Here is a 24,006-nt window from a genome sequence, read left to right as displayed (position 1 = left end):
ATTCTATGCGCTACATTTGGTGTAATATACCATCTTACTAAACACTTATAATTCATTTCCATTTCCTTCACATTTACATTCCCGTGAATTAAACTATATATTTTCCTTTGTTTTCCCTCATCAATTATTACTTCTAAATCCCTTGCCAACTTCTCTATCAATAGTGGCCTTGTAGCCGTGATTCAACCTGTGAGAATTTTATATATTTTAGTGATCCCGTGCTTCCCATCTCCTCTTATAACTAATAAGTGCTCAAAGGGGTTCCAATCTTCTTTTTTTCTTAATGGCACTGGGAGACTACCTACAAAATGTTTTAGTTGACCATACCGCCATTCATCCATTCTTGCAAATATATCCCTCCTACTTTCCAGTTCACTAAGTGGACACAACTCTTCTCCCACTATTATATCTTTTAATTGAACGTCTTTCTTCTTTATCCAATTCCCTGTAATACTCTCTTTACCTGGAGGAAAAAACTCTGTGGATCCAAGGGGCATTAACAATGAATTAAATTCCCACCCTCTTTGTTTGTGTAAAGTGTCCCAAACTCTCAAAACGTTACGTGTAAACAAACTTGTGCTATATTTTAATCCTCTAAATTGAGGAGGTAACCAAATGATTCTACTTACATTCGTGTGACTTAATGTATTTTCTATGTTTACCCAACTTTTCCCCTGTGCATTATGTGTCCAATCAAAAATTCTTGCCAATATTACTGAATTATAGTATCTCTTCATATCTGGTACCCCCAGTCCGCCTTTTCCTTTATCTCTACTTAAGATTTCATAGCTTATTCTGCGCTTCTTATTTTTCCATATAAATGATGTTATAATTTTTTTAAATTTTTCTAAAATATGCCTCTGGGAGCTTAATTGGTATCATTTGAAATTTATATAAAATTCTGGGAACAATTACCATTTTTGTTAAGTTTATCTGACCAATCCATGACTGAAATCCTCTTCCTAATTTCTTTATTTCGTCCTTAATCTCTTTTAATAGTGGGATATAATTTAATCTATATAAATTCTTTAAAGGTACAGTAAGTTTTATACCCAAATATTTTAGATCTCTTTCTCTCCAAATAAAAGGAAATTCCTCCTGTAACATTTTTTTCTCTCTATTTGTAAGGTTTATATTTAAGATCTCTGTTTTAGTTGGGTTAATGTTTAAGTTTGACATCTCTCCATATTCTTTTAAAGATTTCATTAGGTTTGGTAATATTATCCTCAGATTTCCTACATAGAACAACATGTCATCTGCATAAGCTGCTACCTTATGCTCAATTTCTCCTACCCAAATTCCTTTTATATCTACATTATTCCTCATGGTAGCCAAAAGAGATTCCAAAGACAGTACATATAACAATGGGGACAAAGGGCATCCCTGTCTTGTTCCATTCTGCATCCCAATGTATTCGGATAATTCCCCATTTACCATTATTGCTGCCGAGGGTTGGCTATATAATTTCCTAATCCATTCTCTCATTCTAGGTCCCATGCCTATTACTTCTAAGGTGTCTAACATATATCCCCAATTTAGTCTATCAAATGCTTTTTCAGCGTCCGTGCCAATGCCGGAGTTCTTTCTTTCCTACTTTTTTGTATAAGGAACAAAGATCTTAAACTGTTGTCTCTGCCCTCTCTCCCTGGGACAAACCCCACTTGATCTATATGAATCAAACTTGGCATTAAGTCCTTCAATCTACTTGCCAGTACTTTTGCATATAGTTTAGTATCTATATTTAATAAGGAAATTGGTCTATAGCTTGAGCAGTGAGTATTATCTTTACCTTCATTTTGTATGAGAACCACATGAGCTTGCAGGGATTCCCTCCTCATCTAAATCTCTCCTCCCAGAGCATTCATATATATTCTCAACTTAGGTAATAGAATCTCTTCATATTTTTTATAATATTCCACTGTATACCCATCGGGTCCTGGACTTTTCCCGGCTACTGTACTTTTTAAAGCAAGATGTATTTCTTCCTGCGTTATAGCAGTGTAAGGGACCACCTGGCGGTACCTCTAGCACTCCACTGGTCAGGTTTCCCCAGACGCGGAGTCTAAGTCCCGGAGCACTTGTTAACCAGGGCCCCTGATGGTGGGGATGGACTTGGAGCGCACCGAGACCAGGTCGCGACTACTGGGTACACCCACCAGTGGTAGAGGAGTCCGCCAGAGGCTCCCGCAGGGTGAGAGCCTGATGCGAGGAGGTCGGGAGATCCCGACGGGATGGATGGATGAGCACGTGCAGGGTCAAACAAGCCGAGTCGGGAGCCGTGGGGTCGGTGCGGTACAAAGCAGCGGGCAGAGAATAGTCGGGTCACACGCCAGGTCAGCAACAGCAGATCAAATCCAACGGGGCATCCAGGAGAGAGTTCAGGCAAGCCAAGGGTCAGAGCAGGAGAGTACAGCACAGTCAGGGATAATCAGGGTCAGCAACAATCAGATTTCAGGTACACACGGGATCAGGAACATAAGGAGACCAAACGGCAACCAGTGACAGCTCAGGGGGATTTAAATACCGCGCCCTGCGCTGTCATTGGTGCCAGGCGTGCACCCATGGATCCTAGTGCGCATGCGTGAGTTCCATCACCGCGGCTGGCCCGGACCTAGTGCCCGCATCCCTGTGCGAGGTGGCGCACTGCGCCTGCGCCGGGACCAGCGCCACGGCGATCCCTGAAAAGCAGTTTCTAGAGATTCTAATTGTTCTTCATTTATTATTGGTAATCCTGCCTTTTTTAAATATGACAGTCTTCTCTCTTTATCTCTGACTTCATCTTCTCCTATGGTACCATGAGTCTTAATATTATATAACTTTTTGTAATATTCTTTAAACACTTTTACTATATCTTTGGTTGAATGAACCAATTCTCCTTTATTATCTCTTATTTTCTCAATATAATTCCTAGATTTTTTTTTCCTCTGAGCCCTCATTAAATACTTTCCTGGTCTATCCCCCCATCTATATCTCTCACTTATCATTTTATTAAACACTCTCCTCTTCTCTTCTTCCAAAATGTTATTTAATTCTTCTCTTTTATTTATTATCTTCTGCATGACCTCTTTTGTTACTCTATTTTTATGTGTCTGCTCTAATTCACAGAGTTCCCTTAAGAGTCTATGTACTTTTTCTCTTCTTTTCCTCTTCTGTTTTTGCTCCTATCACTATTAAAATGCCTCTAATATATGTGCCTCCCACACCGTAGCTACCGATACTTCCTCAGAGTCATTTTCTTCGAAGAATTGCTCTATTTCCTTCTTAACTTTCCATTCCGTCTCTTGCTCCTGTAGAAGTGACTCATTCAACCTCCATAATTTTCCTCCTCTCTGTTCTTTGCCCCATAGCAATTGCATTGTAACAGGAGCATGGTCAGAAATTGACATAACTTCTATATTTACTTTTACCAGAGACTCAATAAGCCTTTGGTCCAACAGTATGTAATCCAATCTTGAAAACATCTCATGTACTTGAGAGTAAAAAGTGTAGTCTCTTTCCTTCATATGTTTAATTCTCCAAATATCTACAAGTTGACATTGAAATAACATTTTTTTCAAGTTTTTCACAGATCTACTACTATCTCTCACCACAGGAGAGGCCACATCCATTTGGGGATCTATATACAAATTAAAATCTCCAGCCACAATCAAATCCCCTTTTATGAAATCCATTAATTTCCTCAGAATATTTTTTAAGAATAACTCAGGATTCTTATTCGGGCAATAAATGTTTGCTAATGTACATTCTATTTCCTGTAGTTTTCCTTTCAAGAAAAGGAATCTCCCTTCCGGATCTACCAATCTCTCTTCCAACTTAAACCTTATATTTTTTGCAAATCCTATTGCCACTCCCTTTGCACGTGTAATTGGGGAATCTGCATAATATCTGGATTGTAGCTTCACATTTGTTTCTTGTACAAGGTGTGTCTCTTGTAGGAATACCACTGAAGAGAGTCTATGCTGAAGTTCTTTGCATATCTTAAATCTCTTCCCTGGGCTATTTAAACCTTTGACATTATAAGTCACAAAGTGAATCTCTTCCATTCTTCTCTTTTTCTCACCTCCTCTCATCCTTCTTCTCCTGTCCACTTATTATTATTATTATTATTACTACGAGTTTATATAGCGCCAAAGGGTTTGCTCAGCGCTGTACAATAGGGGGGACAATACATGGCACAGTACAACAACAACAAACAACGTACGAGGGGTAAGAGGGCCCTACTCTTACGAGCTTACAATCTAGGAGGGAGGGGGTAAAGGTACAGTAGGAAGTGGCTGAGGGGGATGAAGTGGTGGGAGGAATGAGGGAGGATGGCCGTTAGGTGAGGGTGGGGTAGGCTTCCCTGAAGAGATGGGTTTTGAGGGAGCGCCTGAATGTGAATAGGGAAGGCGACAGTCTGATGGATTGGGGCAGTGAGCTCCGGAGGATGGGGGAGGACCTGGAGAAGTCCTGCAGTCGTGCATGGGAGGAGGAGACCAGGGAGCAGGATAGAAGGAGTTCCTGTGAGGAGCGAAGGGTACGGGTAGGGTGGTACTTGGTGATCAGGTTGGTGAGGTAGTCAGGGGCAGTGTTGTGAACGGCTTTGTAGGTCAGGGTTAGGAGTTTAAATTTGATGCGTTGGGCAATCGGGAGCCAGTGGAGGGAGAGGCAGAGGGGGGTGGCAGAGGTGGAGCGGGTGGTGAGGTGGATGAGTCTGGCAGCTGAGTTCAGGATGGTCTGGAGCGGGGAGAGCCTGCACTTGGGTAGGCCAGTGAGGAGGGAGTTGCAGTAGTCAAGGCGTGAGATGATGAGGGAGTGTACTAGAAGTTTGGTGGTGTCTGGGGTGAGGAAGGAGCGTATCTTGGCAATGTTGCGAAGATGGAGCCTGCATGTGTTTGTGAGTGATTTGACATGAGGTTGGAGGGAGAGGTTCGCGTCAAGAATGACGCCAAGGACTTTGGCTTGCGGGGCGGGAGTGATAGTGGAGTTGTTGGTGATGATGGATAGGATGGGGGGGGGGGTGTTGGCAGGGGGAAAGATGAGGAGCTCGGTTTTGGAGAGGTTGAGCTTGAGGAAATGTAGCGACATCCAGTCTGAGATGTCATTTAGGAGGTGAGTGATGCGGGCGGAGATAGTGGGGGTGAGGTGAGGGGTGGAGAGGTAGATTTGGGTGTCGTCAGCATAGAGGTGATAGTTGAAGCCGTGAGATTGTATGAGTTTGCCCAGGGAGGAGGTGTAGATGGAGAAGAGAAGGGGTCCAAGGACAGAGCCTTGGGGGACCCCAACAGAGAGGGGGAGTGAGGGGGAGGTGGCACCATTGTAGGTGACACTGAAGGAGCGTCGGGATAGGTAGGATGAGAACCAAGAGAGAGCAGTATCTCCGATGCCAAGGGAGAGTAGTTTATTAAGGAGGAGGGGGTGGTCAACTGTGTCGAAGGCCGCAGAGAGGTCCAGGAGAAGGAGGACAGAGTAGTCGCCCTTGGCTTTGGCGTTGAGTAGGTCGTTAGTGATTTTGAGGAGGGCAGTTTCAGTGGAGTGTAGGGGACGGAAGCCGGACTGTAGAGGGTCAAGGAGGTAATTGTCTGTAAGGTGGGCGCTTAGGCGATCGTAGACTATGCGTTCAAGGAGCTTGGAGGTGAGTGGCAGCAGAGAGATGGGTCTGAGGTTGTTGGGGTCCGCGGGATCCAGGGAGGGCTTTTTGAGGATGGGGGTGATATGCGCGTGCTTTAGGGGGGAGGGGAATACGCCAGTAGAGAGGGAGAGATTGAAGATGTGGGTGAGGGAGCGGATGAGGGAAGAGGGGGGTGACCGGAGGAGTTGAGAGGGGATAGGGTCCAGGGGGCAGGTAGTGAGGCGGGCTTTTGAGAGGACTTTGGCGACTTCCTCAGTAGTGACAGGGCTGAGGGAGTGCAGTGCGGGGGGGGTTATGGTGGGCGGGGCATTGGGAGAGGAGGGGGCAGTGCGGTTGTGAGGGCAGAGGAGGGGGGAGATGAAGGGGTGACGGGGGCGAGGAGGCTAGGTGGGGAGGTAGATTGCAAGTTGACGATGTCCTTACGGATAGCGTCAATCTTGTTGTGGAAATGGGTGGCAATCTCGTGGGCGGTGAGAGAGGTACTGAGTGGAGGAGGGGGGGGGGGAGAGCAGGGAGTTGAAGGTGGAGAAGAGTCGGCGGGGGCAGGAGGAGAGGGTGTTTATTAGGTTAACAAAGTAGGCCTGCTTGGCGGCGTGGAGGGAGGAGGTGTAGATAAGAAATGCAGATTTGTAGAGGGAGAAAGTATGAGGGGACCTGGTTTTGCGCCACAGTCTCTCCAGTGCGCGACTGCGACGTTTGAGGCGTTTAGTGCTGTCGGTCTGCCAGGGTTGAAGCGGTCTGGGTTTGATGATGCGTGTGGTTAGGGGTGCCAGAGAGTCTAGGGCAGCTGACAGTGAGTCATTGTACAAGGTGGTGGCTATGTCAGGACATGACAGTGGGAGGATGCTGTCGTGTAAGCAGTCGGCGGCAGAGTGGAGGGGGGCCGGGTTCAGGTTGCGGAGGTTGCGGCTGGTGATGGTTTGGCGTTTTTGAGGGGGGGAGTTGGGGGAAGGGGAGATGGAGAAGGTGAGGAGGTGGTGGTCGGAGAGAGGGAAGGGGGTGTTCGAGAACTGGTTGAGGGTACAGAGGTGGGAGAGGGTACACTTACTCTCCCTCTCCCTTCTTTGTCCTCCATGATTTCTCCAGAATAATATGACTCCTATTTTCCAGCATAATCTTGGGTTGCCAACTACCCCCCCCCCATACCCTTCCCCTTTCCTCCCCCCCACCCACCCACCCGCCCTCCTCCACTCCTCCTCCCTCCCCCCCCACTCCTCTCCCTCCCCACACCCCCATCTCCCTTTAGGCTTACATTTTGCCTATGAATCATTTGTGGTCCTAACCCCACCTTTGATTCCGCTTTTAGGTGAAACTCTGACCATGAACTTTTTCCCAATAAGTGTGTCTCCTCCGTGTCCTGCCGTACTCTAGTAAACTTCAAAAATCATGAGAGAGACAGAAATGGAGAGAGAGAGACAAATAAAAAGAGAGACCCCTCCCTCCCATCTTATTCCTCTTTACTATTCCTACTCTCTATTTCTCCTTAGAGCTACCTGCCACCCCTCATTTTCCTTAGCCCACATTTCTCCTTCTTCCTCCCAACCAGGGATATTTATTTTCTGTATATCAAGTCTCTCACAGAAGTCTCTCAGATCTTTGGGGAGTCTCAGTCTTGCTGAATGTCCATTTCTTCATTCGATCAAACACGCTGGAAACCCCCAGCTATATCGAACATTCTGTTTTCTCATCTGTTCCAATAATAGTTTCAAAGTCCTCCTTCTTAATAATGTTTCTGCTGCTAAATCAGCAAAGATCTGTATATTTATTTCTCCATATTTTATTATTGTTCTTCCTTTTATCTTCTTCATAGCTCTTCTTTATCCCGAAAATTATGAAATTGCACTATTACATCTCTTAGCTTTTCCTTCCTATCTTCTTGTATATATTTTCCTATTCTATATGCTCCCTCCATTGTAAGAGGCTCTGTAATAGTTCTATCCATTATAGTGTTCAGCATTCTTGTTGTTATTCCCGTCAAATCTTCTCCTTGGGAGATCTCTGGAAAGCCTTGTATCCTTAGATTGCATCTCCTATCCCTATTCTCCTGGTCTTCCAATTTATATAACAGATTTCTTTGTTTTCTCATTTCCATCGCCCGTTTTTCTAATTTCTGTATAATTTTGGCATGTTTATCTAGTTTTTCTTCCGTCTCCTCCACCCTTGATAATATTTGCCCTAGGTCTTTGTGTAATTTCGCCAGTGTCTGTTTTAGGGATCTTTCGAGTCCTTTAAACATTTCTGCTATTTCTGCTTTAGTAGGCACCTGTGAGCTCTCCTCCTTGTTCTATTTTATCCATATCCACTTCTTCATCCATATGTTGACTACTGTTAGCTATTCCCAGGAATAGTCTAGAACGTTCCCTACTGTTTTCCCTCTCACTTCTTACACTTATTCCCTGTTGTCTCTCTGGAGACAACAGGGTATCCCCCTCTCAGTTCTTTTCTTCCTTTTTCTCTCCCCTCACTCCCGAACTCATCTACCCAGGTCCTCTTCTTTTAGGTCTTTATCTGTTTTACATTAACCTCCTTCTGATTTTCCTCTAAGACCCCCTGGGTGAACCCCTCCTCACTTTAAACATATAGTTCAATACATACAGTTCAGTTCCCATGCAATATATTAATCTCAGTACTTTTGCCACTCTCACTCACCCTCCTGTCCCCAATACGGCTTTTCCCCCGTATGAGATCTCTGTCATATATGAAGAAAAGGGCTTCTCTGAAAAACATTTCCCGCACTCCGAACAGGTATACAACTTCTCCTCCTTGTAAGATCTCTGATGTGTGTGAAGACTGGGCTTCACTGAAAAGTATTTCCCGCACTCAGGACAGACATATGGCTTTTCACCTGTGTAAGATCTCTGATATATATAAAGTCTAGACTTATCTGAAAAAAAAACATTTCCTGCACTTAGAACAGGGATATAGCATCTTCTTCATGTGAGGTCTCTGATATATATGCAGACTGGACTTCTGTGAAAAACATTTCCTGCACTCAACACAAGAGGGAGCAGCTATTCCCTTGTTCAATCACTGGCATGTAAAAATAGGACTCACATGAAAAACATTTCCCACACTCCGGACAGGTATGCAACTTCTCCCCTCGTGTAAGATCTCTGATGTGTGTGAAGACTAAGCTTCACTGAAAAATATTTCCCGCACTCTGAACAAGGGTATGGCTGCTCCCTCTTGTATTAACACTGGTATATATAGAAATAGGATTTATATGAAAGACATTTTCCACACTCGAATCAGGAATACTTCTCCCCCATGTGAGATCTCTGGTTTCTATTGGATTGAGCTTCTCTGAGAGACTTTCCCGCACTTTAGGACAACTCTTCCTTTACTCCAAGTGAGGGGTAAGGCGGCTCAAGGCACTCTCTTCTGGGGAACATTGCACTCGACATTCCCCTCACACAATGAGTGGATTGCAGGGAGGGGTTAACCCAGTGAATAAAGGGGAGAGAACAATGTTCTTGGACAACTTCACCCAGCCCTTTTCCACGTGTCTCCAGCTGCAACGGTCTTGTGTGCAGGAGGAAGAGAGCCGGCGTCTCCCTTACTCCAAGAAACACCAGCCGGCTCCTCTGTCTCCCAGAGCTCCCTTGCGGCAGATCACCTGAGTCCACTGAGCTCCGGGGAACACATAGCGCCGGGCTGAGAGCACAGGAAGACCCGCCGTGATGGTTGCCACTCCCAGAGGTCCTTGGTCTATGTACCTTTCCAGGGCTTCCCGCACATCTCTCCCCTTCTTGGCAGGACACTGGTGGTGCTTGGGAGTTGGGAGCCCTCACATTGAGCTCCCACTCCAAGCCATGGTCAGGCTCCTTCCTCCAGTGGGCGTTGCCTCCCTATCCCCGCGCAGGACCAATCTAACCTTGGTGGATCGTAAGACCAACTATATGCACATAAGGATCAATCTGGAATGCAGTACTATTTATTTATTTATTTCAGGTACTTATATAGCGCCGTCAATTTACGCAATGCTTTACACATATATATATTGTATATTCACAGTCCCTAACCCTCAAGGGGCATACAATCTAAGGTCCCTAACTTACATTCATACATACACATACTAGGGCCAATTTAGACAGGATCCAATTAACCTACCAGCATGTCTTTGGAGTGTGGGAGGAAACCGGAGTACCCGGAGGAAACCCACGCAGGCACAGGGAGAACATGCAAACTCCAGGCAGGTGGTGCCGTGTCTGGGATTTGAACCAACGACCCTAGTACTGCCAGGCAGAAGTGCCAACCATTTAGCCACTGTGCTGCCTTACTAGAGTACTAGAAACATAAGGCAGATAATTCAGGCAATCATTATCTGTCAGTGTATGGGACTGATCCATTCAAGGCACAGGGGAGAGAAACACTGGAAAAGGTCAAAAAGAAACAAGAAGCGCACTCCATAGCACAGTTAAACCTTTGTTACAGAAGAAAAGTAACAACCATTGCACTCACATGTCATATGGGCAAGTTACAGCATCTCATCCATTCCAGCAGCAGCCAGCCTCTGTGAAGAAAGGAATGTTCAGGTTGGAATGGTGCAGCGGTATGCTGATGTCAGCAGCTTGTATTCTGCGGGTACTCGATGTTGATCCAGCCACTACTGTCCACAACTTGAGGGGGAAATGGGGAACCCCTGGGAGGCAAAGAGAGAAACACCCAAAGCTGGCAGCCAGATGGAAAAACAAAAGGACACACTGCCTGTGAAAAACCGATGCAGCAGCCACACTAGTAGATGGAGGAATTCCTGGCGACACTGTATGCCACTGAGATGGGGAGCACACGGGGGGTCTGCAGATGCAGATCTTCCTGTTAATCTACAAACTTCCTTAAGTCATACGTCGAAAGATTTCTCTGTTTACCTAAATATTTTTATTTTTACTGATATTCACTGGCACTGATGATGTACGTAGCTGTGGCCTCACAGTTGCCTTTTGGGAATCTAATTCACCAGTGCCTTCCAACGACATCTCATTTGTAAACTGTAAGATCTCAAGATGGAGGGACTTTTTTTTTGCTCAACATCTGGCACTAACATCTGGCACCATCATCATCCGTGGGCTGGTGGAAGGAGCTGGCCTCAATTTAAATGTTTTTCTTAAATGGTGGCAAGCATTGGTGATACTTGCATTTCACACCTAGGCCTTCAGTGATGTCCTACTTAAATTAACCCAGCAATGTGTGGCTGTAACCTTAAAAATTCAGCATGGAAAAAATGAGGACATGGAAAAAGCAGGCCTGGATTAGCCAGGTTTAAATGTATAAATAAAATGCATTCTACTGTTTGTACACAAAATCCATCCTCCTTTCTCTCTTTAAGAAGAGTTCAATTACTCTGTTGTACAGGTTATCTGTGCATTTCAGTTCCAACAATAAGTTGGAGGCTGATACTGAAAGTCGAGTCTGTCCAGTTGTATTTCTGGTATTGTAAGCCTGATAGATGGCCCAATGTTGCCAATTCAAAACATGATTGGTTAAAGCAACAGTTCCATTGCCATTTACTGTAAGCTACAGGAGCCAGTACTGTTGATTCTGAAGGCTTCAAGTCAGATTTCTTTAATCCTGGCAGCAGATGATGGCTATCATGGCTGAAATATGATTGAATAAAAGCTCTAACATAAACATACACTACTGGAAGCAGTGCAACCAAGAGAAAAGCTATGAAATGAGAGAATAGACTATTAGGAATATTTTAATACACATTATTGGAAAAATATATTAAAACGTAAGTCAGTGATTCTGCCAGCATCACCAGCAGAGAAGGCCAATGTTTCACCAGCACCAGCAGAGAAGGCTGACTGCCCACCACTGGTGGCAAGGGTTTTCAACCTGTGGAAAAGACAGACCATTGAGACTGGGAAACACATGGAAGAAAGTGGCACGTGGATAAAAATAACTTTATTGGTGTTTCGAGATTTCATTAGTGAACTCAGGTTTAATGTGGGGAGGGAGGTTGGCTTTAAAATATACCCATGTTCAGGGGCGGACTGACAACTCATGGGACCCCTGGGCAATAGGGGATCATGGGGCCCCTGTGTCCTTGACCAAACTCAAAAAAGCCTATGAAAAAGGTACCAGGGGCATCTCATGGGGCCCCCTACTGACCCCAGGCCCTCGGGCAGTGCCAGAGTTTCCTAATGGTCAGTCCACCCCTGCTCATGTTTTATGTCTAGTTGAAAATAGCCTGCTTAATCTAATTATCACTTAGCCATACAAGGTGTGTAATTTGTATATTTTTCTTTTTAATGGAGTAAGTTGGTGACAAAAATGTAATGCCTCTTTCAAACCAACCTGAAACAAGAACATGTCATGTGTTTAATTTTTATTGGTAAAATGTAGCAGGCACCTCCAGATGCCTGCATGTCTAATATATACTCATATAGACCTCCTTAGGTTTCCCTGTACTTCCATAGGCAAATACCAAATAGGTTTTATGGTCCAGAATCTGGCCCCACCCCTTCTGCCTCCAGTGCTTTGCTTTTAACCAGTGAGACCACCCATTGAAATGGAAGAGTGGTAGGTGGGTGGGAGCAGGGCCAGGATCTGTGTTTGAAATTTCTATAGCACAGTACCCCAAGATTTGAGTACACCTAGCAGCTAAATGTTTAATGTTAAATCGCACAAGGCATGCAAGTATTTTGCTTTTGTCCTGTATATCCTTGTAAAGGATTCAGAGATGAAAATAATTTTTACTGACTCACAAAACAGGGGGCAGGGAGCTGCAGTTACACATTGTACATGAGCCCCCCCACCCTTACCCCACCCCTTCACACAGGAACAGAGTTGAGGCTGTGAATCATTGGCTGTGTGCTGTAGTTCCCTCCTCTGTCACCTTTTTAGCTCTTGGTGTTAGGAAAACTTGTCAGAAGTGACTGATGCAGAGGAACACGACAGCATAGAGAAATGATACTGACACTTAATGCTTTGGACAGAGGCAAGTAAACACTATACACCGCGTTCCAAATTATTATGCAAATTCTATTTAAGTGTCACAAAGATTAAATATTTTGTTTTTCAGTTTAACTCATGGATGGCATCGTGTGTCAGGGCTCTTTTGATCACTGAAAACAATCTCGGACACCTGTGATAATTAGATTGGCCGGTGAGCCCAATTTAAGGAAAAACTACTAAAGGAGGGTGTTCCACATTATTAAGCAGAGCACCATTTTCAAGCAATATGGGGAAGAAAAAGGATCTCTCTGCTGCAGAAAAGAGTGAAATAGTTCAATGCCTTGGACGAGGTATGAAAACATTAGATATTTCACAAAAACTTAAGCGTGATCATCGCACTATTAAGAGATTTGTGGCTGATTCAGAGCACAGACAGGTTCGTGCAGATAGGCACACTGAGGAAGATTTCTGCCAGATCCATGCATCGGATAAAGAGAGCAACTGCTAACATACCATTACATAGCAGCAAACAGATATTTGAAGCTTCTGGTGCCTCTGGAGTCCCACGGACATCAAGGTGTAGAGTCCTCCTGTCAGGAATGGACTCAGCACTGGTGGTGGGACTCACCTGCCGTGTGGGCTGCAGTACCAGGGCTGACCAGTGGGTGCTCTCAGCAGCCAGAAGCTCACTCCTGCAGTCAGCCAACACCTGAAGCTGATTGCAGGAAGTGTATTTAAGGAATGACCAGGCCTGTGATCAGGGCCTTGGTGTATGTTTCCCATGAGCCCCTGTACCTGGTATCCTGTGTTCCTGCCTCGTTGCTGACCCTGCTTTGATCCTGACCTCTGCTGACCGTCTCCTGTTGAACCCCTGGCTTGCCTGACCATCCTTCTGCCTGATCCTCGGTACCGCGCTGCCCGCTACCTGCTAAACCTGGCTCGTGACCCCGACCATTCTCTGCTTGCTCCTCCTGTACCACTCTGCCCGCGCGCTACCGACCCGGCCTGTCTGACTACGCTTACTTCACCCAACGATCCATCCATCCCGCACGGATCACCTTTAGTAAGTCTGCCTGCCTCTTCCCATCAGACTCCGTTCCTGCACTCCCCTGCCAGTACTCTCTACCACAGCTGGACGCACTCAGGGGTCGTGACCTGGTTCCAGTCTGCACCAAGTCCATCCCCACCATCAGAGGCCCTGGTGAATAGCAGGCTGGGACTTAGACCCCGCGCCCTCAGGAAATCCATGCTGTGGGCTGCTAGAAACACTGCCAGGTGGCACCTGACAGTACCTTACGGCCTGCCTGATCATTCCACCTCTCCAGCCTGACTACGCCTGTGTTCCTGAAGCCTGCTACTTCCCTGTGTCAGTCCACACATTTCTGGTCATACCCGGATCCCTAACACCTCCAGAGTCTTGCAACTGTGCATAAACCTTCTATTTGGCCACCACTAACCAATGCTCACAAGCAGAAACGGCTGCATTGGGCAGAAAAATACATGAAGACTAATTTTCAAACAGTCCTGTTCACTGATAAGTGACGTGCAACCCTGGATGGTCCAGATGGATAGAGTAGTGGATGGTTGGACGGCCACCCTGTTCCAACAAGGCTGCGACGTCAGCAAGGCGGTGGTGGAGTCATGTTTTGGGCCGGAATCATGAGAACAGAGCTGATCGGCTCCTTTAGGGTCCCCAAAGGTGTAAAGATGACCTCTGCAAAGTATGTGGAGTTTATGACTGACCACTTTCTTCCCTGGTACAGAAGGAAGAACTATGCTTTCTGTAATAAAATCCTCTTCATGCATGAATGCACCATCACATGCTGCAAAGAATACCTCTGCTTCAATGGCTGTTATGGGGATAAAAGGAGAGAAAGTCATGGTGTGGCCTCCATCCTCCCCTGACCTCAATCCTATTGAGAACCTTTGGAGCATCCTCAAGCAAAAGATCTATGAGGGTGGGAGGCAGTTTACATCCAAACAGCAGCTCTGGGAGGCTATTCTGACATCTTGCAAACAAATTCAAGCAGAAACTGTCCAAAAACTCACAAGTTCAATGGATGCAAGACTTGTGAAGCTGCTATCAAATAAGGGGTCCTATGTTACAATGTAATGTGACCTGTTAAAATGTTTAAAAAGTTAAAATGTTGTTAAAAGTTTGATTAAAATAGCTTTTGATTTCAGTAAATATGCTGCAAACACAACAAATGACAATTTTCAGTTCTTTACAACCTATAAAGTGTTTTGAAACTTACTGTACGTAATAATTTGGAACAGTGCATTGGAAGTTTTTTATGTTTAACAAAAATACTGTTATCATTAGGAGGTTTGTTCAATAAAATGTGAATTGTACTCTTAATAGTTGATAACATGAGAATTATGCTGACTGTTGTTTACATCAATTATTTAGGTAAATGAGAAAAATATCATTTGCATAATAATTTGGAACATGATGTAGACCTATGCGCTTTATTCAGATTTTATGTCTGAGGTTTACAACCACTTTAGTGACACTGAAACAAACATATAGATTTGTAGCTTCTTTACATACCATTGACACATTTTGCCACTCCTAATAGCATTTTAGGTTTACTATAAGTTTGGTTTTGCTAAACTAGAGAATTGTTATTGATGTTGTGGGATTTTTTTTCACAAAAAAAATGAACAAAAAAAGTTTAGCGCAAACATGGAAGTGCTTTGGTATCTCTTAGCTTAGTCATGTGTCATTAATATTTATTTTGTTCACAGTCAGAGGATTATAAACTGATTTGGCATCCCAAACAGGAATTTCCTAATATTATTTTTAACTTATTGTATTCTATGTCATATGGACATAATTTATTGGAGGGAAATCTATTCGATATGTAAGAATGTATTTAATTTTTAAGTGTTTTTTTTGGATTAGGCTTTCCTTTGTTTTTTGGGGTTTTTTTTTTTACATTGATTTATTGATAGCTAATAAAAGTGTATATCTTTTAGCTGTGCAGTAATTTCTAACTTGGAATCTTTTATTGAAATGGTATTTAATTTCGGTGCCATAGAAAGCACCCAGCAGTGGTGCTGCCCCCCTCAAGGGTTTTATGTATAGTGGCTCATAAACTGCAGACTCTTCAGAACTGTGGGTTTTAAAATACAAAATTAGACTCCCATTGTGATTTTCAATGCAACAAAAGAGTAAATTGGAAAACTTTCTACATAGATCATGGTCTAAGATAGCGCACACCACTTACTTGGTGTCTGTACACACAAGGAGCTATAGGGATGTATTATGTTATATCACTGAATGTTTTAATCAATATACACTGCTCAAAAAAATGAAAGAAACTCTTTGAAAACACATGAGATCTTAATGGGGAAAAATCTCATACTGGATATCTATACTGATATGGACTGGGTAATGTGTTATTAATGTAAGGATGCCCCACCGTTTGATGGAAATGAAAATGATCAACCTACAGAGGACTGAATTCAGAGATTCAGAGAAAATCAAAGTGAAAAAATGATGATGCAGGCTTTTTATGGCCCCCACGTGCTTGTATCAGAAGTGTATTTATATTTTGTGCTGCCCTAGGCAACACAAACATTTTGCGCCCCCTCCCCAATGAGAGCGCAAGAGAGTTCAAGAAGTGTGTGTATTTGTATATATGATTCTCTCTCTCCCTTTCTTTCTCTCTTCCCTCTCTCTTTCTCTCTCTGTCTCTCTCCCCCTTCTCCCCCCCCCCCTCTCTTCCCTCTCTTTCTCTCTCTTCCCTCTCTCTCTCTCTTCCATTTCTCTTTCTCCCTCTTTCTCCCTTTGTCTCTATTCCCTCTCTCTCTCTCTCTTCCCTCTCTCTTTCTCCCTCTTTCTCTCTCTCTCTTCCCTTTCTCTTTCCCCCTCTTTCTCTCTCTCTCCCCTTTTCTCTCTCTCTCCCTCCCCCCCCCCCCTCTCTCTCTTCCCTCTCTCCTTCTGTTCTCTCTCTTCCCTCTCTCTCTCTCTCTTCCCTCTCTCCTTCTGTTCTCTCTCTTCCCTCTCTTTCTCTCTCTCTCTTCCCTCTTTCCCTCCCTCTCTCTCTCCCCCCTCTCGCTCCCTCTCGCTCTCCCCCTCTCTCCCCACCCTCCCCCATATCGTATGGGACCACACACCCCCCTCCAAGCGCTGCTGATCTCCGTGCAGCAGGAAGGCAGGGGGGAGGAGGGTGCAGTCCCATACTATCTGTCAGTGTGTAATCTGCTGGATGGATGACAGGAGGGAGAGCCCATAGAAGAAAACACAACTCTCCTCCTCTGGGCTCTTTCCTCTCTGCCTCTTCTCTCCCTGCTCTAGGCTGTCCCTGTGTCCTGGCTCGTCAACTGCTGGAGGCAGAGGTACATGACTGTCGCTCTGCAACTGCCCTCCCCCACACCCCACCACATTAATCTTCCTGCTGTCCGTCGCTGCTCAAAATGTCCCTAATTTGGGGGGGTTGGGGTTGCGGTACCGCCCCCCCTAAAAATTGCCGCCCTAGGCAAAACCCTTGTTTGCCTCGTGGTAGATATGCCCCTGGCTTGTATGCAAGTCTGACAACATCAGGGCATGCTCTTAATGAGATGATGGGTGGTGTCCTGGGGTATTTCCTCCCAGATCTGGACTAGGGCATCACTAAGCTCCTGGACAGTCTGAGGTGAATCCTGGTGGCGTCAGATGGACTGAAACATGATATCCCAGAGGTGTTCTATTGGATTTAGGCCAGTCAAGCGTGGGGCCATTCAATGGTATCAATTCCTTCATCCTCCAGGAACTGCCTGCATACTCTTGCTACATGAGGCCGGGCATTGTTGTGCACCAGGAGAAACCCAGGACCCACTGCACAAGCGTAGGGTCTGACAATGGGTCCAAGAATTTCATCCCGATACCTAATGGCAGTCAGGGTGCCATTGTATAGCCTGTCTAGGTCTGTGTGTCCCTCCGTAGATATGCCTCCCCAGACCATCACTGACCCACCACCAAAACAGTCATGCTGAACGTTGTTACAGGCAGTATAACATTCTCCACGTCTTCTCCAGAACCTTTCATGTCTGCCCCATGTGCTCAGGGTGAACTTGCTCTCATCTGTAAAAAGCACAGGGTGCCAGTGGTGAACCTGCCAATTCTGGTGTTCAATGGCAAATGCCAATTGAGCTTTATGGTGCCGTGCAGCAAGCACAGGGCCCACTAGAGGATGTCAGGCCCTCAGGCCACCCTCATGAAATCTGTTTGATTGATTGGCCAGAGACATTCACACCAGTGGCCTGCTGGAGGTCAGTTTGTAGGGCTCTGGCCGTGCTCATCTTGTTCCTCTTTGCACTGCTTGTCTCCTGAAATCTCCTCCATGCTCTTGAGACTATGTTGGAAGACACAGTAAACCTTCTGGAAATGGCAAGTATTGATGTGCCATCCTGGAGGATTTGGACTGCCTGTGCAACCTCTGTACGGTCCAGGTATTGCCTCATGTTACTAGTAGTGCCACTGACTCTAGCCACATGCAAACTAGTGAAAAAGAGTCAGAAAAGATGAGTAGGGAAAAAAATGTCAGTGGCCTCCACCTGTAAAACTATTCCTTATTTGGGGGTCATCTGATTGTTGCCCATATCTAGAGCACCTGTTAATTTTATTAACACCAAAGCAGTTGAAACTGATTAACAACCCACTCTGCTACTTAACTGACCTTTTACTGTACATGTGTAGATAAAATATCCTAGCACTTTATTCAATCAGCATACTCCTCTCAGAGCAAGGACTGTCTAAGTAGTGAAGCTATGATCAAAATGACAATCTTGACAACAGAGCAGCCTGGATCCTCCTCTTCTCAGTTCCCCCGCAGGCTCTCCTGGCCCCTCCCTCCTGTCGGGTGCCCCCACAGCAATCAGCTTGCTATGGGGGCACCCGCAGCCCAATGAGTCCAAGGAGCTGTGGCGTGGCCCCACCCCCACTGCCTTCTCATTGGCTCACTGGCTGTGATTGACAGCAGTGGGATCCAATGGCTCCTGCTTCTGTCTCAGCCAGAAGAGAGGGGGCCCCAGGATTGCCAAGACTACAGTGCATATCATTGAAACAAGAGAGGGCTTAGGTGAGTATTAGGGGGCTGGAGGAGCTGCTGCAAAGAGAAGGTTTTTCACCTTCATGCATAGAATGCATGAAGGTAAAAAACAGTGCGCCTTTCCAACCACTTTAAGAAAACTCCACAATGGCCACCCCCAATTGTGTGAAGAGTTCCTTCCTGAAACCATTTGTTTAATAAATGCATATGCTGTGTGTGTCTTTATTTACGAAGTCAAAGATCAAGTCACATTTTAGGAGTTCTCCATGCAGAAATCAAGGACATTCTCAAAGGTTCTCAAATTCTGTACAGCTGCAGTCTACAGCTACCTTTATAGTAAGAAAATAGTTATTTTACATTATAAATAATTGTGCTTCAATGTCCCAAGAGTCTGGTAAGAGGCCACATGTATTTTACTTATGTCTGGTGCATTATTACAATGCACAGGACAAAGTCTCTTTGATGTTTATGAGAAATATAGCAACATTTTGCAATTCTCCACATATCCAGCAACAAGTGGTAGACATTTCAAGGGCACAAACTGTCTTCCAAGTCTTTTACAGGTAGAGTTTCCGGAGTTCACCCATGACATTTAATGTCCCCCCTAAAGGGCCCACTGATTTGATCTAAAGTTTCTTGCCCCAGTAGGTGCCCTAGCAGCCTGGGCACACAGTGTCAGTCACTCCTCCAGCTCAATGAGTAGTCAAGGGGTATCTTTTAATGCTTTGTTGAAAAAACCCTGAATTTGGATGGGTGCAGGGGAACTGTGGGATACTCCAGCATCTTAACTAGCAAGATGAGGACACCTATCTACTGGTGAAACTCCTAGATTGTAAGCTCCAAGGAGCAGGGCCCTCAAACCCCTCGTGTATTGAATTATATTGTTACTGTACTGTCTCGTGTACTGTCTCCCATTATAATGTTATAATTAGAGATGAGCGAATTATTCAAAAATTCGATTCGGCCGATTCGCCGAGATTCAGGAAGAAATTCGATTCGATGCGAATTAATTCGCTACGAAGTTAACTTATAAAAAGGGTTTCTAGGCTTCAGAGAGCCTTTAAATTAGTGCAGAACACTGTACCTTCAATTTAAATGCCCTTGGAGATGAGGAAGGAGAAGGAGAAGGATGAGAAGAAGGAGAAGGAGAAGGAGAAGGATGAGAAGAAGGAGAAGGAGAAGGATGAGAAGAAGGAGAAGGAGAAGGATGAGAAGAAGGAGAAGGATGAGAAGAAGGAGAAGGATGAGAAGAAGGAGAAGGAGAAGGATGAGAAGATGGAGAAGGATGAGAAGAAGGAGAAGGAGAAGGATGAGAAGAAGGAGAAGGATGAGAAGAAGGAGAAGGATGAGAAGAAGGAGAAGGAGAAGAAGGAGAAGGATGAGAAGAAGGAGAAGGATGAGAAGAAGGATGAGAAGAAGGAGAAGGATGAGAAGAAGGATGAGAAGAAGGAGAAGGATGAGAAGAAGGATGAGAAGAAGGAGAAGGATGAGAAGAAGGAGAAGGATGAGAAGAAGGAGAAGGAGAAGGATGAGAAGAAGGAGAAGGATGAGAAGAAGGAGAAGGATGAGAAGAAGGATGAGAAGAAGGATGAGAAGAAGGAGAAGGATGAGAAGAAGGATGAGAAGAAGGAGAAGGATGAGAAGAAGGAGAAGGATGAGAAGAAGAAGGAGAAGGATGAGAAGAAGGAGAAGGAGAAGGATGAGAAGAAGGAGAAGGATGAGAAGGAGAAGGAGAAGGATGAGAAGAAGGAGAAGGATGAGAAGAAGGAGAAGGAGAAGGATGAGAAGAAGGAGAAGGATGAGAAGAAGGATGAGAAGAAGGATGAGAAGAAGGAGAAGGATGAGAAGAAGGATGAGAAGAAGGAGAAGGATGAGAAGAAGAAGGATGAGAAGAAGGAGAAGGATGAGAAGAAGAAGAAGGATGAGAAGAAGGAGAAGGATGAGAAGAAGGAGAAGGATGAGAAGAAGAAGAAGGATGAGAAGAAGAAGAAGGATGAGAAGAAGAAGAAGGATGAGAAGAAGGAGAAGGATGAGAAGAAGGAGAAGGATGAGAAGAAGAAGAAGGATGAGAAGAAGAAGAAGGATGAGAAGAAGAGGAAAGATGAGAAGAAGGAGAATTCCAAGCCGGCAAAAAGTGTATCTGCAGAGCTCCGCTATTTCTTAGCGGAGCTCTGCAGATACACTTAGCGGAGCTCTGCAGATACACTTTTTGCCGGCTTGGAATTCTTCTTATTTTCATCCTACTTCTTCTTCTTCTTCATCCTCATCCTCTTCTTCTTCTTCTGAGGATGAGGATGAAGAAGAAGAAGAAGTAGGATGAAAATAAGAAGAATTCCAAGCCGGCAAAAAGTGTATCTGCAGAGCTCCGCTAAGTCTATCTGCAGAGCTCCGCTATTTCTGACAGTTCTGTGACATTCCCTCCACACAGCGGTTGAAACATTGTATCTATTTGTTTCCATAAATGGTTCCATTTATGGAAACAAATAGATACAATGTTTCAACCGCTGTATGGAGTGAATGTCACAGAACTGTCAGAAATAGCCTATTTCTGACAGTTCTGTGACATTCACTCCATACAGCGGTTTCAACCGCTGTATGGAGAGAATGTCACAGAACTGTCAGAAATAGCCTATTTCTGACAGTTCTGTGACATTCCCTCCATACAGCGGTTGAAACATTGTATCTATTTGTTTCCATAAATGGTTCCATTTATGGAAACAAATAGATACAATGTTTCAACCGCTGTATGGAGTGAATGTCACAGAACTGTCAGAAATAGGCTATTTCTGACAGTTCTGTGACATTCCCTCCATACAGCGGTTGAAACATTGTATCTATTTGTTTCCATAAATGGTTCATCCTACTTCTTCTTCTTCTTCTTCTTCTTCTTCATCCTCATCCTCATCCTCTTCTTCTTCTTCTGAGGATGAGGATGAAGAAGAAGAAGAAGAAGAAGAAGAAGAAGTAGGATGAAAATAAGAATAATTCCAAGCCGGCAAAAAGTGTATCTGCAGAGCTCCTCTAAGTGTATCTGCAGAATAGAGGAGCTCTGCAGATACACTTTTTGCCGGCTTGGAATTATTCTTATTTTCATCCTACTTCTTCTTCTTCTTCTTCTTCTTCTTCTTCTTCTTCTTCATCCTCATCCTCAGAAGAAGAAGAAGAGGATGAGGATGAAGAGGAAGAAGAAGAAGTAGGATGAAAATAAGAAGAATTCCAAGCCGGCAAAAAGTGTATCTGCAGAGCTCCTCTATTCTGCAGATACACTTAGAGGAGCTCTGCAGATACACTTTTTGCCGGCTTGGAATTATTCTTATTTTCATCCTACTTCTTCTTCTTCTTCATCCTCATCCTCTTCTTCTTCTTATGAGGATGAGGATGAAGAAGAAGAAGAAGAAGAAGTAGGATGAAAATAAGAATAATTCCAAGCCGGCAAAAAGTGTATCTGCAGAGCTCCTCTAAGTGTATCTGCAGAATAGAGGAGCTCTGCAGATACACTTTTTGCCGGCTTGGAATTATTCTTATTTTCATCCTACTTCTTCATCCTCATCCTCAGAAGAAGAAGAAGAGGATGAGGATGAGGATGAAGAGGAAGAAGAAGAAGAAGTAGGATGAAAATAAGAATAATTCCAAACCGGCAAAAAGTGTATGTGCAGAGTTCCTCTATTTCTGACAGTTCTCTGACAGCTCCTTCACATGTACAGCGGTTGAAACATCTGTTTCCGAATAAAAACATCTGTATCCTAAATGGAAACAAATAGATACAATGTTTCAACCGCTGTACATGTGAAGGAACTGTCAGAGAACTGTCAGAAATAGCGGAGCTCTCTGCAGGGACACTTTTGCCGGCTGATCGGGAAAAATCCGATTCGCGCACCCGAAGTAGGCAAATATTCGGATTCGAATTTTCCTGAAATTCGTATCAAATTCCACTTCGCCTGGTTCGATTCACTCATCTCTAGTTATAATGTACAGCGCTGAGCAAACTGTTGGCGCTATATAAATCCTGTTAATAATAATAATAATAATAATAATATAATAATATCGTGCAAACGTTCATTTATTTCAGTAATGCAACTTAAAAGGTGAAACTAATATATGAGATAGACTCATTACATGCAAAGCAAGATAGTTCAAGCCGTGATTTGTCATAATTGTGATGATTATGGCTTACAGCTCATGAAAACCCCAAATCCACAATCTCAGAAAATTAGAATATTGTGAAAGGTGCAATATTCTAGGCTCAAAGTGTCCCACTCTAATCAGCTAATTAGGCCATAACACCTGCAAAGGGTTCCTGAACCTTTAAATGGTCTCTCAGTCTGGTTCAGTAGGAATCACAATCATGGGAAAGACTGCTGACCTGACAGTTGTGCAGAAAACCATCATTGACACCCTCCATAAGGAGGGAAAGCCTCAAAAGGTAATTTCAAAAGAAGTTGGATGTTCCCAAAGTGCTGTATCAAAGCACATTAATAGAAAGTTATGTGGAAGGGAAAACTGTGGAAGAAAAAGGTGCACAAGCAGCAGGGATGACTGCAGCCTGGAGAGGATTGTCAGGAAAAGGCCATTCAAAAGTGTTGGGGACTTTCACAAGGAGTGGACTGAGGCTGGAGTCAGTGCATCAAGAGCCACCACACACAGATGGATCCTGGACATGGGCTTCAAATGTCGTATTCCTCTTGTAAGCCGCTCCTGAACAACAAACAACATCAGAAGCATCTTACCTGGGCTAAAGAAAAACAGACCTGGCCTGTTGCTCAGTGGTCCAAAGTCCTCTTTTCTGATGAGAGCAACTTTTGCATCTCATTTGGAAACCAAGGACCCAGAGTATGGAGGAAGAGTGGAGAGGCACACACTGCAAGATGCTTGAAGTCCAGTGTGAAGTTTCCACAGTCTGTGTTGGGGAGCCATGTCATCTGCTGGTGTTGGTCCACTGTGCGTCCAGGGTCAACGCAGCCGTCTACCAGGAGATTTTGGAGCACTTCATGCTTCCTTCCGCAGATGAGCTTTATGGGGATGCTGACTTCATAATCCAGCAGGACTTGGCACCTGCCCACACTGCCAAAAGCACCAAAACCTGGTTCAATGACCGTGGGATTACTGTGCTTGATTGGCCAGCAAACTCGCCTGACCTGAACCCCATAGAGAATCTATGGGGCATTGCCAAGAGAAAAATGAGACCAAACAATGCAGAATAGCTGAAGGCCGCTATTGAAGCACCCTGGTCTTCCATAACACCTCAGCAGTGCCACAGGCTGATACCTTCCATGCCATGCCGCATTGAGGCAGTAATTACTGCAAAAGGGGCCCAAACCAAGTACTGAGTACATATGCATGCTTATACTTTTCAGAGGTCCGATATTGTTCTATGTACAATCCTTGTTTTATTGATTGCATGTAATATTCTAATTTTCTGAGATTGTGGATTTGGGGTTTTCATGAGCTGTAAGCCATAATCAT

This window comes from Staurois parvus, unplaced genomic scaffold, assembly GCF_062004578.1.
Source record: "Staurois parvus isolate SC_StPar_1 unplaced genomic scaffold, SC_StPar_1.0 ptg000194l, whole genome shotgun sequence".
Taxonomy (NCBI): Eukaryota; Metazoa; Chordata; class Amphibia; order Anura; family Ranidae; genus Staurois; species Staurois parvus.
Note: the sequence above shows the minus strand (reverse complement) of the source record.